We start from the raw sequence: 16,301 nt of genomic DNA, 5'->3' as shown, positions 1-16,301 counted from the left end.
CGGCGCGTTCTAAGTGGTTCACGTCTACTAAGCTGATCCTAAACCCCTCCTTAGTTCCCCTTTTGTGGTCAGCAGTTCTGCTTTTTTCCCTGGCCTTCTAACCACAGATGCCTATTGTTATACTACCAAAACCTAACCTTGCTGGCTCTGCAAATAAACCCATAGCTCAGCAGTAAGACTCAATGGTGGTTCAGTTATTGAGCAAGATACATGTAATATTCTGCAACTTCAGTTGTTACACAAGATGTGTGGTGCTTTGTCTTATGAGACCTTGCTCAGCTAGCTGCAAGGGTCTATGTGCCCGTTCTCACGTAGCCAGCCTCTCAGATCAGTAAGCTGCAAAGAATCCATATATCCCGAATCTATATGTCCCTTTTCACATAACCAATCTCTCACAATGCACCCCCCTTTTGCTATGGAAAAGGAAGAAAACGACACTATCCCTAATGCTATTAAGTCTTTGCTGCCTTGCTCTAGGTTCAGGAATTTAACACGGCCTTGGCTGGGCAACAGTCTCTGTTGGTTAGTAACAATTTCTAGAACTAATACTTTCTTCTGTTACATCCCTTCCTGTAAATTCCTAGCCTTGTCTACAGGCAGATTCACACGGTCTCTTTGTAAAGACACATCTATCTTACTCCTTTCACTCCCACACCTTCTTGGCGGTGGGATGGCTCCCCCTGGCACAGCACCTGGCACAAAACCCCCATATGCACACACACACAGCTGCACTTACCCTGCACTCTGCTGCACAAACACACACACCCCACACACTAACACCCCCCTCCACATCCCCACCATGCTACTTGCAGTGGCCCCGCCCTGCCGTTCCAGCCAGCTGGCGGCACCCACTCCTCACATGCTTCCCCTTGCCTTGCATTTCCTTGCTGCCCCCTCTGTAGCCTTCCCTCAACCTGCCTTTTCTCCCCTGCCTTGCATTGACTTGCTTACCCATCCCCCACCTGACTTCCTTTCACATTCGTCTAGGTCTGGCCTTACCTTTCCTTTTCCTTCTAGGACCCTCATTGCCTTGCCTCGCCTCGCCTTGCCAAGCCACTACTTGCCTTGCCTTGCCCTTGAACCCCTCCCTTGCCTTGCATGACCTTGCTCACCCCTCCCCCACCTGGAATTCAAGACCCCTTTTCAATAACATTTCATGGCCTTGCCCTGCCCTTTCTGCTCCTCCTAGGAATCTCAAAGCTCTCAAGCATCTCCGGTGTTTCAGGATCACAGGAGAGGAAGACCAGGGGAGGACGCATGTTGCCACACTCATCTGTACGGCAGCCTTTGTCTGGGAGCAATCCTTGCATGTCTTGAATCTTGGAAGGGCAATTCACATTTTGCCCTTGAGCTCGGGGACCAGAATGAGAGTTCTTTTGCATACAAAGGAAAGCAGGTAGCTCAAGTCTTTTAGGTGCAGAGGAGAGATGACCGATGTGGGATCAAGGCCACACAGAGCAGTTGGGCCTGGCCACTTTGTGTACCAGAAGTCCTTCAATGTACTTCTCACCTGCCTTGCCTTGCCTTGCCTTGACAACACAACAGTTGCCTTGCCTTGTCCTGCTAGCTCTCTGTAGCCTTGCATTCCTTCGCACGGCCATGCCCCGCCCTTGGCCTGCCTACTGCTTTCCTCCAGGGCCTTGCCTTGCCTAGCCCTTCCTGTTTCTGCCTGGCCTACCCATCAGTGGACTTTCCTTCCTATACCCAGCCTTGCCTCTAACTTCTGGGCCTTCTCTCGCCTACCACTCCATTTGCTTGCCCCTCACTGCTCTGGCCTTGCCTACTTCTCCCTTGACTTGCCCACAATTGCCTGCACTTGGTTTGCAGCGCCTTGCCTGCATGGAAGGCAAGGGCAAGAGTGGTAGGCATGGCAAAGCAAAGCCAGCAAGTTGTAGGTAGTGTGAGGCAAGGCAGACGTAGGCAAAGGAAGCAGAGCAAGGGTGGCTTAAGAAGAACTAGGCAAGGTACTGAAGACACGGCAAGGCCAAGAGACTCAGAGGGCCTTTCCTTGGGAAGGCAAGGACATAGTGCCAGTGTTGGTGGAACAGATGTTAAGGTACCATGGGGAGGAATAGTCCAGCAAGACATTTCTCTTCTGGCCCCTGTCCGTGTAGGGGCAATTGTTGGACATATTCAATACTGGAGGTGGATCAGTGGCTGGATGTGTTGTATTTTGGAGGAGGGGATGCCGCTCCTTTGGAGATGGGCTTGTAGTTGCTCTCTTTGGCAAGGAAAGCAGGTTTGGATGTGCACGTGAGGTGCTCTTAGGGATTTTAAAGGCTTTTCCCAACAGGCAGTTCTCTGGGTTAGAGCTGTTCAGCTGTCAGTGGGAATGCAAAGGCCAAGCTCGTGAGCCTTTTTCCCTGGTGCCTTTAGTGTGTGAGCAGTCCCTGGTGCCGTTGTCTTTGGATCCTGACTCGGAAGGCTTAGGATGGTACCTAGAGCTGAGAAGGAATGTGCTGAAAACGGCATGTGTGCTGCTAGTTTGAGGGGTGCAGTTGAAGTTGTAGGCAGCAAGAGCTTCCTCAGCTGGCACTGTTTTGAGCTCTGTTTTTGCCAGATGGTTTCAAGTTGGAGGGCGGACTCTGCCAGAGGGAAAAGATTTGTTTGGGCCAAAGAAGTTTGTCTGGCTCTTGGAGTGTGGTGTAAAGAAGAGTCTGCTCTTGGAAGGGGAAGATGAGGGAAATCTTTTTGTCCTGACACCGTTGATTTGCGTGCAGGGACGTTTGCAACTTGCCTCTGCCCTTGGGGTGGTTTCGAGCAGTGCCAGGTGCTTGGCCTTCTTTGGCAAGTCCAGAGCGCCATCGTGTGGTTGTTTCGATGAGCGCTCACAGTGCTGGGGAAAAAGCCAAGCGCTTTGCTGGCGTGGCCCCAGTCGTGTGGGAGCAGTTGGTGGAAGAGCTCCGCTGTGCATCCTGCCTCTTGGAGACATAAAAGAATGTGATCCTGTGCGTAGCGGGGAAGCAAGAGGAATCTTTTCATTGTTGGCTGTGCAGTTTCTAAGCGGCAAAAGTAAAGGCAGTTCCAGCACGGCCTCTATCTTTCAGAACCTTTTCTGTGCCATCATGAACATGCACAACATGTGACTCGCACCCACTGAACTGCATCAAAGGTCCTGGAGATACGCACTTTCCTTCAAGCTCTATGTAGCATCCTACCCTCCACCTCTCGCGGATCCCAAACCCCTTCCAAACATCCAGCAGCTGCACGCAGAGAACAAGTGCTAGTACAAGGTGTTGGCCTTCATAGTCCCTCTGAAGTCTGTAAACTAGGCAAAACATTCCAGTGACCAGCACTTTCCTCTGCAACTATATATAGAGCATCATCACATTCTCTCCAAGTGGGTAAGTCCACCCTTGCAGCACAGCGTTTGCAGCCACAGTTCAGACCAAGAGATGTGCCAGGTAAGAAAACATTTGTTCACTATCCCTCTTCTCTGGAAGACTTGATACTTGCAGCACAATCACATCCACACACCTTCAGTGTGGCCAAGTTCAAGCAGCTAGAGCTCACAGAGATGGGAGAGTCAGGACAGAAGACGTTCCAAAAGTATCGTGTAGTTACAGCAGCATTAAAACTGTGCACAGCAGTCTGCAGCACTGTAGCTTCCTTCTCTGACAGACGTGCCATCCCATTGTTGGCTCTCGCAGCTTGGTTGCTAGCTGCTCTCGTGAAGAAAAGAACTAGAAGAAAAAGTCAATGCTGGGCTGCACCTTCCCCTTGCCTCACGTAAAGCCACCTAAGCTCCCCTCTGCACTCTCTACTTCCCCTCTCCTTGGCATCGACCACCGTGTTTTCTGCATCTCGGAGCCTAAAGGTAAGCGCCAGTGTTTCCAGGGATGGTTGGAAGAGGAATAAGTGGTAGCACAAGTAAGTAGCTGTTGTTGAAGTTCCACCTTCTGAATGCTAACGTGAATTCAGCAGGCAGGCGAGTGCCAGCTACGCTCCTTTCTCAGTTCGTAAGCTGCGGACATGAGCCCGGTGCTCTGCGCCTTCGTTCGGCCTCTTTAGTACCCATGTCGTGCTTTCATTCTGCCAGAGTCGAACGGTCGTCTACTTCTCACACACAGAGCACGGTGCCAGCAGAGAAACCCTCCAGGCTGCTGCTTCTGCCGAAACACGCCTGGGCTATGCACTTTCCCTCGCAGCGCTAGGTAGCAGCACATTCTGTTTGCATTGTAGCCTGAATCTTAACGGAAAGCTTCTCGGCTACGTCTCGCACAGAGAACAATTTTAGGTCAACAAGCTTACCCAGAGCTTACCCTCGATGCGTGGAAACCTGTATTTGCACCACATTCCAGTGGCAGCACTCTTTCCTTTACAGCCTGCACAGCGCTGGCAGATCGTGGTGCTCTCTGCACCTGCCTTCTCACTTGCAAGTACCACCGCGCACATTACAGCCTTGCAGGGAGCGAAGACGCGGAAAGGCGTCTGCGGGAGCTTTGGTGTGGGTCGGACGGTCGGGACGGACGGAGACGAGAGATCTCTGAAGTCAGATCTTGGAACATGCGGTTTATTGCAAAGGGCGTGGGTACAGGGGCACTGCTTAGAGCTGCCAGCTGCAGCTCGGAGCAGGCCCAAGAGAGCAAGAGTGTAAAAGTAAGAGCAAGTAAGTAGAGTGGAGCGAGAGATAAGTAAGAGAGGAATGAGAGTGTGAGTAGAATGAGAATGGAAATAAGAGTGTATGTGAAGTCCTGGTTACATACAATAAATCATCTTCTGTACTGAATATTCTAATTGTCACTAACCAATCTAATACAAGATACAAATCCTATAGCATTTACCTACAGCCTATAAGAGTTCTTGTATTACCATAGAGTGTTACATCTTAACTTCTAAAAACTACTCTTTGGACCCCTTCTGCTGAGCTAGTAGGATCTGCTCTGACCCTTGGACCTGCCTGCAAGCAGAGGGTATTGCTCAATCAAGAGGGGATTACCTTCAGTCGGCCATACCATTGTTTTCCAGTTGTTCAGTAACTAAGACTTGGTATTTCAAAAGTGGCTTTCATTTCGATGTTGCTTATATTTTTCATATTCCCAAAATCTTTTGTCAGGCAATCATATTTATAAGGCTTTCCTGTTTCATCTTCCCCAACAGGCGTCTCGCAAAGAAGAATGTGCCAGGGCGAAAAGATGTTTTTCCTTTCTGCTCGTCGTCGCCCAGATTGTGGTGCTGTGTTGAAAGCCTTGGTCCGCGAAAGGCCAATCCAGCAAGTGTTTCTCTCCTGAAGCATTTCGCTGAGCGAGAGCTGAGGAAAATCCGTGCACAGCACACTGTGGATGCTTGCACTATACACGCAGAAGAGCGACACAGCTCATAGCCATCGCACAAATCCACCCAGTTCCCTGGGGCTGCGCTCATCTCCCTTACCCGCACTGGACAGAACTGAAGCATTCAGCTTTGGCTCTCTTCAGTACTGCACGCAACCACAGAGCACTGTGCACGGATTTTCCTCAGCGCTACGTGCAAGCACAGCCATTCTGCTTTGCAGCGTCCAAACTGTCTGCGCAACCTCTCGTTCAGAGAAATGTATCATGGGAGAAAGACCTTGCTGCATTAGCCTTTCACTGGCTAACACTTTCAATGTAGCACCATAATCTTATTGCGAGAAGCAGTGATAAAACGCATGTATTCCCATGGCACAGTTCTCTGTGTGAGACGTAGTCGAGAATCATTCCCTAAAGCTTAAGACCACAACGCAGAGAGAATGTTGTGCTACCCAGCGCTGCGAGGGAAAGTGCATAGCCCAGGCACGCAGCAGCCTGGAGCATTTCGCTGCCGGCACCATGCTCTCTGGGCAAGAAGCAGACGACTGTTCGTCCCCAGCAAAACGAAAGCGCGACATGCTACAAAGAGCATAAGAACGAAGGCAGAGCAGCGGGCTGGTGCGTGAATCGCCCAGGCTGCAAGAGGAAGCGTGCCTGCCACTCGCTTGTTTGCGGATTCACTTTAGCAGTCGCAACCAGAAAGTTCAACTTGCGGCTACTTGTGCTGCTACCTAGTTCTCTTCCAGTATTCCCTGGAACCAATTCTGCTAGCTTGATGCTTGGAGATGCAGAGATGACAGTGGTAGATGCGGTGGAGAAGGGAAAAACAGAGTGCAGAGGACAGTTTCTGGTGCTTGACCTGAGGCAAGGGGAAGGTTCAGCACAGCAGTGGCTGTTTCTCCTGGAGCATTTTTCTTTGCTAGCAGCTGCTGCAAGTGGGCAAGGGAGCTGCGAGAGTGCATCATGTGAGGAGGGCACGTCTCTCGGAGAAAGAAGCTGCCAAGCCGCAGTGTGTTGTGCTCAGTTTCAAGGCTGCTTAGAGAAGGGGGACTTGAAGAACGCCTTCTTTCTGGACGCCTCCTTCTGCGTGCGCTCAAGCTGCGTGGACTCTGCAGCACTGCGGGTGTAAGAAATTGTTTCTGGCCAGCTTGTGTGATGGAGTGCAACGGCTGCGCCTTACTCTCTGAAGCTGCCGGAGCGTTCTCAGCTGCATCTGCTTGGGAAGCAGCTTTGTGCTGAACTTATGCAATTCGGTGCACTGAGTGCATGAGCCCGGTGCCCGCCTGCTTCGTTCTTTGCCTTCTGTGCTCTGGACAGAACTGAAGCCCAGCGATGGCTCTGAGCTGTCCCGCTCTTCAGAGTGTATACTGCACGCATCCACAGGGTTCTGTGCAGGGATTTTCCTCAGCTCGAGGTACAATCATTTTTCTTGCTGCTTTACAGTGTCCAAACCATGTGTGTAGCTCTCACTCAGCCAAATGCTTCAGGAGAGAAGCACTTGCTGGATTAGCCTTTCGCTGGCCAAGACTTTCAACACAGCACCACAATCCGGGCAACGACGAGCGGAAAGGAGGAACACCTTTTCGTCCTGCCACCTTCTTCTGGGCAAGACGTCTATCCACATCTTTGCTCTCTTCAAGGCTGCAAGGTGCGTGCTGGTACTTGGAAGCGAGAAGAAGGCGGCAGAGAGCACCACGATCTGCCGGCGCTGTGCAGGCTGGAAAGGAAAGAAGAGTACCCCTGGAATGTGCTGCAAATCCAAGTTTCCACGCATCGGGAGCAAGCTCTGGGTAAGCTCGTTGACCTAAACCTGTTCTCTGTGCCAGACGTAGCCGAGAAGCTTTCCGTTAAGATTCAGGCTACAAGGCAGACAGAATGTGCTGCTACCTAGCGCTGAGAGGGAAAGTGCAGAGCCCAGGCGTGCTTGGGCAGAGGCAGCAGCCTGGAGGCTTCCGCTGCCAGCACCGTGCTCTGTGGGCGAGAAGCAGACGACTGTTCGTCTCCAGCTAAACGAAAGCGCGACATGCTACAAAGAGCATAAGAATGAAGGCAGAGCAGCGGGCTGGTGTGTGAATCGCCCAGGCTGCAAGAGGAAGCGTGCGTGGCACTCGCTTGTTTGCAGATTCACTCTAGCAGTCGGAACCAGAAAGTTCAACTTGGAGACTCAGGAATCTCCTGGCTTTGTCTGCTTCTGAGGGTCTGTCCTGATTTGTGCATAGTATCCTAAGAAATCCAGGGAGGTCTAATGACAACATTATTCCCAGAGGCAGATTGTGCCTTGCAGCTGATACCAGTCAGGTATTACTTGACTACAGACCTGTTTGAGCTCTTCCAGTTTCACCACATCCAGGATATTGTAGGGAACATAACCGGCCTGCCCACTCCGGTTGAGCAACTTCCACCACTGCTTATTATCTTCCAACACCTGAGTGTGGGACAAAAATAAATCTGCTAGTGGGAAAATGGGATTTCAGGCATAAACAACCAGGATATAGTGCAGCTGAACCATCCAAAAGGTGAAGTTGCCAGAAGGACATCACTGAGGCCAGGAGCTCTAATTAGATCTGTTGCTCTCAGATGCAATCCAGGACTGAAACTTTTCCTGGAATGCATCAGAATTTATCGTAAGGATGAACAGGAGAGCACCTCTGCGTGCTGAAGAACTCATAGTTCCTACATAATGTCCCTGTTTCTCCAGACCTTTTTTTTCCTAATGACTGAGTTTCTGATGTCTTTTTGCATTAAAATAAATAATTAAATAAATAAAAAGCTACATTTTGCAGAGAAACCTTTTCCTCAGGTCACAGATCAGTGTCAGCCAAAGTCACGTCCCACCTTGTCCAGCTGCCAACAGTGCTGCAGTAAGAGAAAGGTTATGAGAAAGGTGCTTTTCAGAGAAAACAAATCCTCGTGGAGGAGGAAGGGGTAATAAGGAGCCGACCCAGCAGGGGATGAGCAGGGCTCTAGAGCGAGTTGTTGTCCTCCCTCCTCACTGTGGTTAAAATGGGACCGATGTGTTTGAGCTGAGGAAATGGCACAACACAGCACAGGCAGCCTGCTCCAGCTTTGGATTTGAGCAAAGCTTTGTGTCACTGCTGAGATACCACCAGGGAAAATGGAGTTGGTGCTTGTTGCTATCCCGAGCTCTCTCCTGCCCCTGGGGGACACACCTTTTCCAGGAGCAGTCACGTACCTCCGGGATTTCATCCTTCAGCACCGAGAGCTCATTGGCGTTTCACGCGGTGAAATCGTAGCGGATTTTGGAAAATCTCTTGGGCACAGCCACCCCCTGGGCCTCGAAATTCCTGCAGAAGAGAAGTGGCCTGAAGTTCATTAACCTGAGCTAGACTGTTGGAAGGACTCTGTGTGGAAGCTGGAATTGTATTAGAGGATCATCATAAACTAAAAATATATGTGACAATCTGGCCAGATTGCAATGAATCTAAAGACAGGACAGGGTTGGCTCGAGCTTACAGAGCAGCTGCCTCCAGTGTAAACTAACTGCCTTGTGAAAGCAAATGGTTTTTCACAGACATTGTTCAAATAAAAGGGGAAAGGGAAAAAAAAACCCAACCAAAAAAAAAGGAAGGTTCCCATTAGCAAAAAAAGCCTACATGAAAAAGTGAGGCTGTGAGCTATGGCCGAAGGCCCGAGTTTGGTGCTGATTCTCAATCAATTCAGCAAATGACAGTGCATTGATGCAACTGTTTTTTTAGTCAAATTTAGTCCTGATTCTTCACAGTAATTTGCCTCAAGAAAATGAGCCCCATATCCTTTGGTGAGTTCCCTGTTGGCTGAGGCCCAGACCTTCAGGCCATGACTTCTCAACATACTTGCAGTGAGACTGGCTCCCTCTTAATTGCTTCTTTTTGAAGTATGGTTTGTCACTATCATCCTGCTGAAGATGAACAGGGCTGGTGTCTCATCTTCATATATTCTTCCCCCTCCTCCCCTCTCCTTCATTTCCGCTTTTTCACCTCTAAATAAATTTCTTAAAGGCGATTTAACCCTGGCATAGTCTAATCCACTTTAGTCCTTCATGGTCCACCCTCAAATAGATGTGTTGGCACAGAAGAAGTAAGGGTGTTCTCTTAGGATCTGATACTGTAATAAAGGGAAGAGAAAGATGAAACAGGCATTTCATGTTTGTCTGTTTTCTCTCCATGTCATTTCATGAACATGTACTCACACTTGGCCAAGAGTAGTGCATTCAGACACTGAATATGAGTGTTGAAGAGGGGACTGAGAAGAAAGAAGCTTAGTGTTCTGCAATAGGAATTATGCTTTGGGGATTTTACGAATTGTTTCCCTCTTTTTCACCATCATGCTCTTCTTGCACACTTTCTTGTCTTTTGCTATTGAGCGAAAGTCTGGAGGCTCAGAAAGCCCAAGTTTCATCTGAGAAAGATTTCCTGTGTCAGAGAGAACTGAAGGGATTCTGTTTCCATCCTTTCATGCCAGGAAGGATGAACTGCCTGTATCAGGAGGAGCTGAATTGGTTCTGGGTGCTGCTGTAGCTCACAGAATTGCAAGACCCAGTGCTGCAGGAGTTCAAATAACAGACCAGTGGAAAGGCTCAGGGGCCACAAGCTGTGCTGCATCTCTCATGGACTTGCAAGGAACCTCTCCTTTGGTGTCTGTGCAAGTGCTGGCTGATGTGGGCACTAGGATTGCTCTTTTAATCAGGCAGCTCCAGTACCTTTCAGAAAAGAATTTTCATGGCACATCATGAGCCATTAATCTCTTGACTAACCATAACATTTCCTTACTCCTTGGTTTTACAGCATTACGCAAACACTGACATTTGTCATTTCACCAGCCATCTCCCTTGACCTCTAGCATCAGGCACTTGCAGGGAGAAGGATCTGGTCTCACAAATATTTTCATACTCTGATTTCTGTGATTTATTAACCATGAAGTTTTGCCTTCAGAATTCAAGATGCCATTTCAAATAATTTCATGTGCAAAAGTCGAGTTATTGGGCAAAAGGGATCCTTGATAGCTGGGTACAAAGGACAGCAGGACTGCTGTTGCTGTTTTCTTTTCAACTACTGTGCTTGCTGTGTGACCTTGAGGAAATAGGTTCATTGCAGCTTTTTGGTTCCGTTTTTGCATAGGGAAAATAAGGGCAGTGATAATTGCTTTCATTTGTAAAACGCTTTAAGATTTATGGAATATGAATGATTCTTACTAAGTGAAAAGTGTTGCAAAGCTGGCTTAGTTGCACACTGTGCTAACAAAATCCCGTATCAGCCTATTGACCCCAGCCTGAAACACTCATTAAAGTTTATAGGACATTTTGGTGGATGAGTTGAGGCAGTTATTCTGCTGGAAATATCATACTGAAAGCACTTTTAAATCCATCATTCGCTTTGACTTTTTTCTCTATTAAAACTAAACACAACTGCTTGCTCTTTCCAGTTTTCTTAGTTTATTTATGAAAAGTTTTTGATGGGTATGTACTCACTGTTAACTCAGCTTGTACCCCCATGGCATCTGAGACATTACAGTTCATTCTAGTCATAGCATAAACACACAATAGCTGTTGTACTGAGACAAAAAGAGTTATAAAACATATAAGATATCCAATGGACTGGTATTAACTATCAAGTTGCATGGTCACTTTTGAATGTCAAATGTTCTTTTTATGGATACTGCATTAATTTAATTTGTGCTTAAACTTTAGCTAGGCTAGACACTGGTGTCTGAAAAGTTTACATATTTTTCCAATGTCAAAATGTGTAAATTTAGTATTAAAGAAACAAAACATATTTACTTGTACTAGAGGAAAAATACTTTCGTAGCAAAGAAATTAACTGAGGTGCTCTTTAAAAATAGGTCTGGCTTGTTTACAGAATTGTTACTTATGCAGTAAAGCAGATCTACAGATGTTTTCTTTTTTTCTTCTAGATAAAACTTGGATTGTTTGAAAAGTGGGGAGATATTTCACCACAGTACAAAAGGAGATACAGAAGAGGAGAGCAGAATGAGAGCTTTGCAAGTGCCACATGCCTGCAGCCTGCTGTCTTTAGTGATGCTGCTCCTTCCAGTCACTGGAACGTCAAAACAAAATATCCCAAGACTGAAGCTTTCCTATAAAGGTAAACTTTTCAGTAGTTTTTCTGATTCTGCCACTTTCGTTTCGATGTGATACTGCCAGCAGTTCTTTTTATATTACTAACCAGGAAATACATAATAGAAGCCTTAAAGATGGATGAATTCTGCCTCGGGGCAGTATTAAAATCTGGGTTTTTTGCTGTGTCGGGGCACATGTTTCTGAAGTATAAATGTCTTTTAAAAGTATTATTTCTGTTTGCTCCAAGAGGATGTTAACAGACTATACATAAATTAGAGGGGAGTGGTCCTTGAAACGCTCTGAGGTGCATTGGAGACATTCCTGTGTGGCTGGTGGGGATGATGTGACACATGGAGGACATTCACACCTTCCTACAGCATCAGAGAAAGTTGAGAGAGCTGACTCAAGTGTTTCAAGGGGACTGACATTTATTTTTGTAATAATTCTTTTTCTATCACTAAGTGGGTATGTTAAACTCTTCATATGTGGTTTTCTTTCTCCTTGCCTCTTTGGATCACAAAAGCGTGTTTCTCTGCAGAATTTCTTAGTCTTGTGTGTAGTTCTTGTTAAGAATGGTACCGTCTGAGGGATTTCAACACAGACATATTTATGTATTAATGGCCAATTTTTTGAAGAAGGTAGATTTCTTTTTGCTTTGAATGTACAGTACACCTCCACAGGCACAGAGATGTGTCACTGACACTTCCTTCTTTAGTGAAAACAAATGCTCTCCAGTTAGTTATGTTTCAGCTATGTCAGCACCTTGCCCTTATGGGAGCTATTTCTGCTCTGTTTTTCAAACTTATGTCTTCCTATGCATTGCAGAGTTACACTCAGGATGGTGTGATGGGACAGGCTGTAAAGCCTTCATCGGGGCTTATGATATGTTTATCATGAGTTTAACACCCAGAGAAATTTATTGAGTAAGCAGAATGACATGCTATTTATTTACAAGCTTCTCTTTTGCTAGATTTGCATGCCACTGTGCATGCTATTCCACTGTGTATATAAATGTGTTTGGATGTGTTTGTGTGAGAGAGACAGAGAAAGCAAGATCAAGGGATCTTGACAACATTTTTATAAATTCAGGAAACAGTTGCACTCACTGAAGCCAATGCATACAGAAAGACCTGACATGAGTTATGAAAGTTAGCAGTAAAACCCTCCTAACATACAGCCGGCCTTCTCACAGCTAGGCCTTTTGAGCTAATTCCCAAAAGCAGCATATACCATATGGCGATGGCATTTACTGTGGATTTGACACTCACGATTAGTGAATTCCTCTCAACTTCAAAAGCAGACAGCCTTTGGCAAAATCGTGATGGATGCCTTTGGCAGGTAAAGAGGGGGAGAAAGAAAAATTACTGAGGTCAACACAGGGAAAAAAAAATGGCTGAAATCTTAGTTTAAAATAGTGGCAGAGACCTGCTGGGAACAGTTGGGAAAATGCCTGAGCTCATTTAAAAAGACAATGAGCAGATGATTGATATTTAGGCCCTGACCCAAACTTTTATTAGCAACTTTATAAACCTTTCAGTTTGGCTTGAGGGATACCGTTTCCTGTCCAAACTTATTCACCTATATCCCTGTAGGGGAGGAAAATCAACAACAGATACAGATGCAAAATAGCACATAAATCTTAGTTTTGAGAGCTGTGATGGAACTGAAAAGTCAGAAGAAAGAGAATTACCAGAATTTATTGTGCCTTGTCTTACTTCCTTGGGGGGTTGGAAGGTGTATATTTTTCCACATGGAACAAGAAATAATTTAATGATGTTTTTTCACATTTATGTATTGTAAATGATTCCAGTATGGCTTATCATAATTAAACTATATTTTGCGTGTTGACAACAGAATATCAGATGTACTGAATATTTAATATAGTTGTGAGAATTAAGTCTACCTTCCTCTCCCCAAATCTTTCAGACAAAACAATTCCAAGGTTTCTGAGAATAAGATGTAGGAGAAACGAACTGTTTTGCCAGTTCTCATAAAATTGTTAGTCATGTCACTGACAAGTCCTGCCATCTCTGTTCTTTGGAATTAATACTTGAACTATCATGAAGAGGAGAATACAGGGCTCTTTTCCTTCTTTATGGAAAACAGATGAGAACTGGCCACATCAGGCAGTTCCAAAAACCTGGTCACATGTGTCTTTGAAGGGAAGGTTTCATCTCCTTTCAGGTGCAATGTGTTTATGGCATAGCTCCATCTTCCCAGAAGAGCTGAGCATTTGCTGGGGCAGGAGAGCTGGAAGTAAGCAGGACTTTGCTCTGCAGTTACTGAATCTTCCAGTTGCATCAATCAGTGGTGGATGGAGGAAGAGGGAGAGGGTAGGGTGGTTAAAGATGTGTCTATAACTGCAGGAGTGTTTCAATAAACCACAGCATGTCAAAGCTCCTTTGTGTTCAAACAGCAATTAAATTTTTAGACCTTCTCTGAATGGCAGTTATAGGTTTCCTTCTTCTCAAGGTTGTCATCTTAACGAATGGGAATCTGTGCAGGAAATGTTAAGATATTCCAGTGAGTGATGTTGGGATCAATGTAAAGTCATACAATGGATTTCCTTTATTGTTTGTCCCAGTCTAAAGATGTGTTCTAAAAAATTGTGCATGTATAAAACTAAAACTACACACAAATCAATTAAAATGTGTTGTAATACAGAATCAAAGTCATATGTTTTCCACCTGTGTTAACCGAATACACTATCATCTTTAATCACATATCTCATCCTTTCACATTTTCCCTGATCCGTTAGTTGAAAAATTCTCTTATTCACTCAGACTTAACATTTAGATACTTGTTCATGTCATTACTATCCCAGAAATTGTCACTCCTCTTGTGATGTTTTTAGAGTGCTCTCACTGCATATACCTTACTTAATCTGTGTATCTTAGATACTTCTACAAGATTGAGGTGCTTTTACTATTATAGCTTTAATATTAGGAGAAGGTAACAAACTCTTCTACTAGAAGATTATGATCTTTAGAAAACCAGGGGATGATTTTGAGTAATATTCCATATTTTGACTCTCTTTGCCTAGTACTGCTTTCAGTCTAAGACCAACAGTGTGTATTTATCACTCATTTTCATGTAGCTGGAGATAACCTGTGACCTTCATCCAAACTGCAGAACTCCACAAGCACAGAAGTGATATTCAGCTGCCCTAAGCAGCACATCCTTGTTGTCTGCTGCCTCATTTAACATCCTCATTCCAACCTTTAGAGCAGATGCAGAAGGTTTTCATATACCAGTCTAATTCATTAATGTCATTTTCAGGACAGCATCAGTTCTGTTACTAAAGAATGGAAGGCTCTGTGTCCTAATTCATGTATGTTTAATTCATACAGTGTAGACAGTCTTGCTTCTGTTCTATCTTCTGAGTAATAATTTTTCCTAATTCATTGGGAGGTCCTTCCATAAATATCATATGTGTGTCTTTTTAGATTTTACTTCATAGGGAGAAGTAAAGAATAGCCAGACCAGAAGGTTGATTGCCTTCTGAGAAAAAGAAGAAAAAAAATCAAATTTTTCTCAATTTGTGGCTATCCTAAAATTTTCCTGCAGAAAGAGAGAATCCTAATTGCAAATTTAACCCTATTGATTTGATTTACTTGGCTGCTTTTCATGGACATTTTAGTAAGTGTAGTCGGTGTTCTCAGTGAATGCATTTATATTACAAAAGTGTGCACCCTAGTTTCTTGGCTGGGGGGCATGCCCTAGCCCAGATTTGGACATTGTCACCAGTGACATCCACAAACATGTATCATTCCTGTGTGGGAATGTGGCCTTTCCCCAGAGCAAGCCATGCTTATTGTGACAGCGGTGACTTGGTCAGAGGACCAGGAATCCTGCATTGTGACACAGTACAGAGGAATAAGCATGACTGAAGGCAACGTTTGGCTTTTAAAGCAGGATTTACTTAGCACTGTTAAAAACGACTATGGTAGTAATTTACATCTAATAAACAAAAGCATTATTCTCAGCTGATTTGTTTTTCTCCATATAGAATGAATGTTTTCTCCATATAGAATGCAGTCTCACTCCCACTGAAGTCATGGCAAGAGTTTTTCCACTGAAGTAAATTGAAGCAAGACCAAATTCACACTCCTCACTTTTTTCATCTTACCTAAGTAAACTAAAGACAGGTAGTTCTTTCTCCTCTGCTGAAGGATGACAGTGCTAAATCATCAGCTCCACATGGAAATTAGCCATGTTTAAGGATTGTTTCATTTCACACAGTGTTTTGCGCACAGGATTTTCTTCCCCCAGAGTGATCCATTCTTAAAACATGGTGAAAAAGCAAACAGAGAACATTTTGGTGCCAGGAATTCTTTTGAAAATTTGACTGGGTGAGTGCATTTCCTTAATGTTCAAAAATTATCCTTTGACCATGCTATTTAACAGTGTCAAGCATTCTGTTCTCTATATTGTTTTTGCTTTAAACGTGTTTCATTTTATAACTGATGAGATGCTTAACTGTTGCATCAGAGCAGTTAGTTTGTTCAGTTTCAGTACAGCTGGCTTATTTCCATGTCATGCATCATTTAATTATACATATAAAACATAGTTAAAATTGTACAGCTCCATGAGCCTCACTTAAACTGTCTGTGACACTGCAGTAATCCCAGTACCCTGACGGGGTGTTGCACAGCTATGACTGGTTGGAATGTGGTAAACTGGTGATGTGTAAGAGAGCCTGGAAATGAGCTTGCATTTTGCAGCTGTGCTTGCTCTACTGGAAGAGGAAGTTAAACCAGAAAAAAACTGCTCTTGTGGCAATATCAGCATCTGTAAATCTGAATGCTTAATGAAAATCAAGGAAAATGTGCTGAGTGAGGAAGTGGTGCTTTTCCCTTGTTTGTCATTTAATTAATTTTTGGTGGTTTGTTATTTCTCAGAAAAATCTATCTCAGATTCCTCTGTGGAAAAACATGAAGTGTTTATGTGAGAGT

At 45.1% G+C, this 16,301-nt stretch overlaps 1 long non-coding RNA gene across 1 annotated transcript; it reads left to right on the top strand.

The window, feature by feature from the left end:
• Positions 1-561: 561 nt before the first annotated feature.
• Positions 562-14,012, top strand: LOC116442783. Its single transcript, XR_004239645.1, has 4 exons — positions 562-572; positions 3,228-3,233; positions 11,181-11,371; positions 13,531-14,012. It is a non-coding gene; the product is annotated as an uncharacterized LOC116442783 (long non-coding RNA).
• Positions 14,013-16,301: the final 2,289 nt, after the last annotated feature.

Source organism: Corvus moneduloides, chromosome 4 (genome assembly GCF_009650955.1).
Source record: "Corvus moneduloides isolate bCorMon1 chromosome 4, bCorMon1.pri, whole genome shotgun sequence".
NCBI classification, from domain to species: domain Eukaryota; kingdom Metazoa; phylum Chordata; class Aves; order Passeriformes; family Corvidae; genus Corvus; species Corvus moneduloides.
The sequence above is the reverse complement of the archived record's forward strand: the minus strand, read 5'-3'. Positions and strand labels throughout refer to the sequence as shown.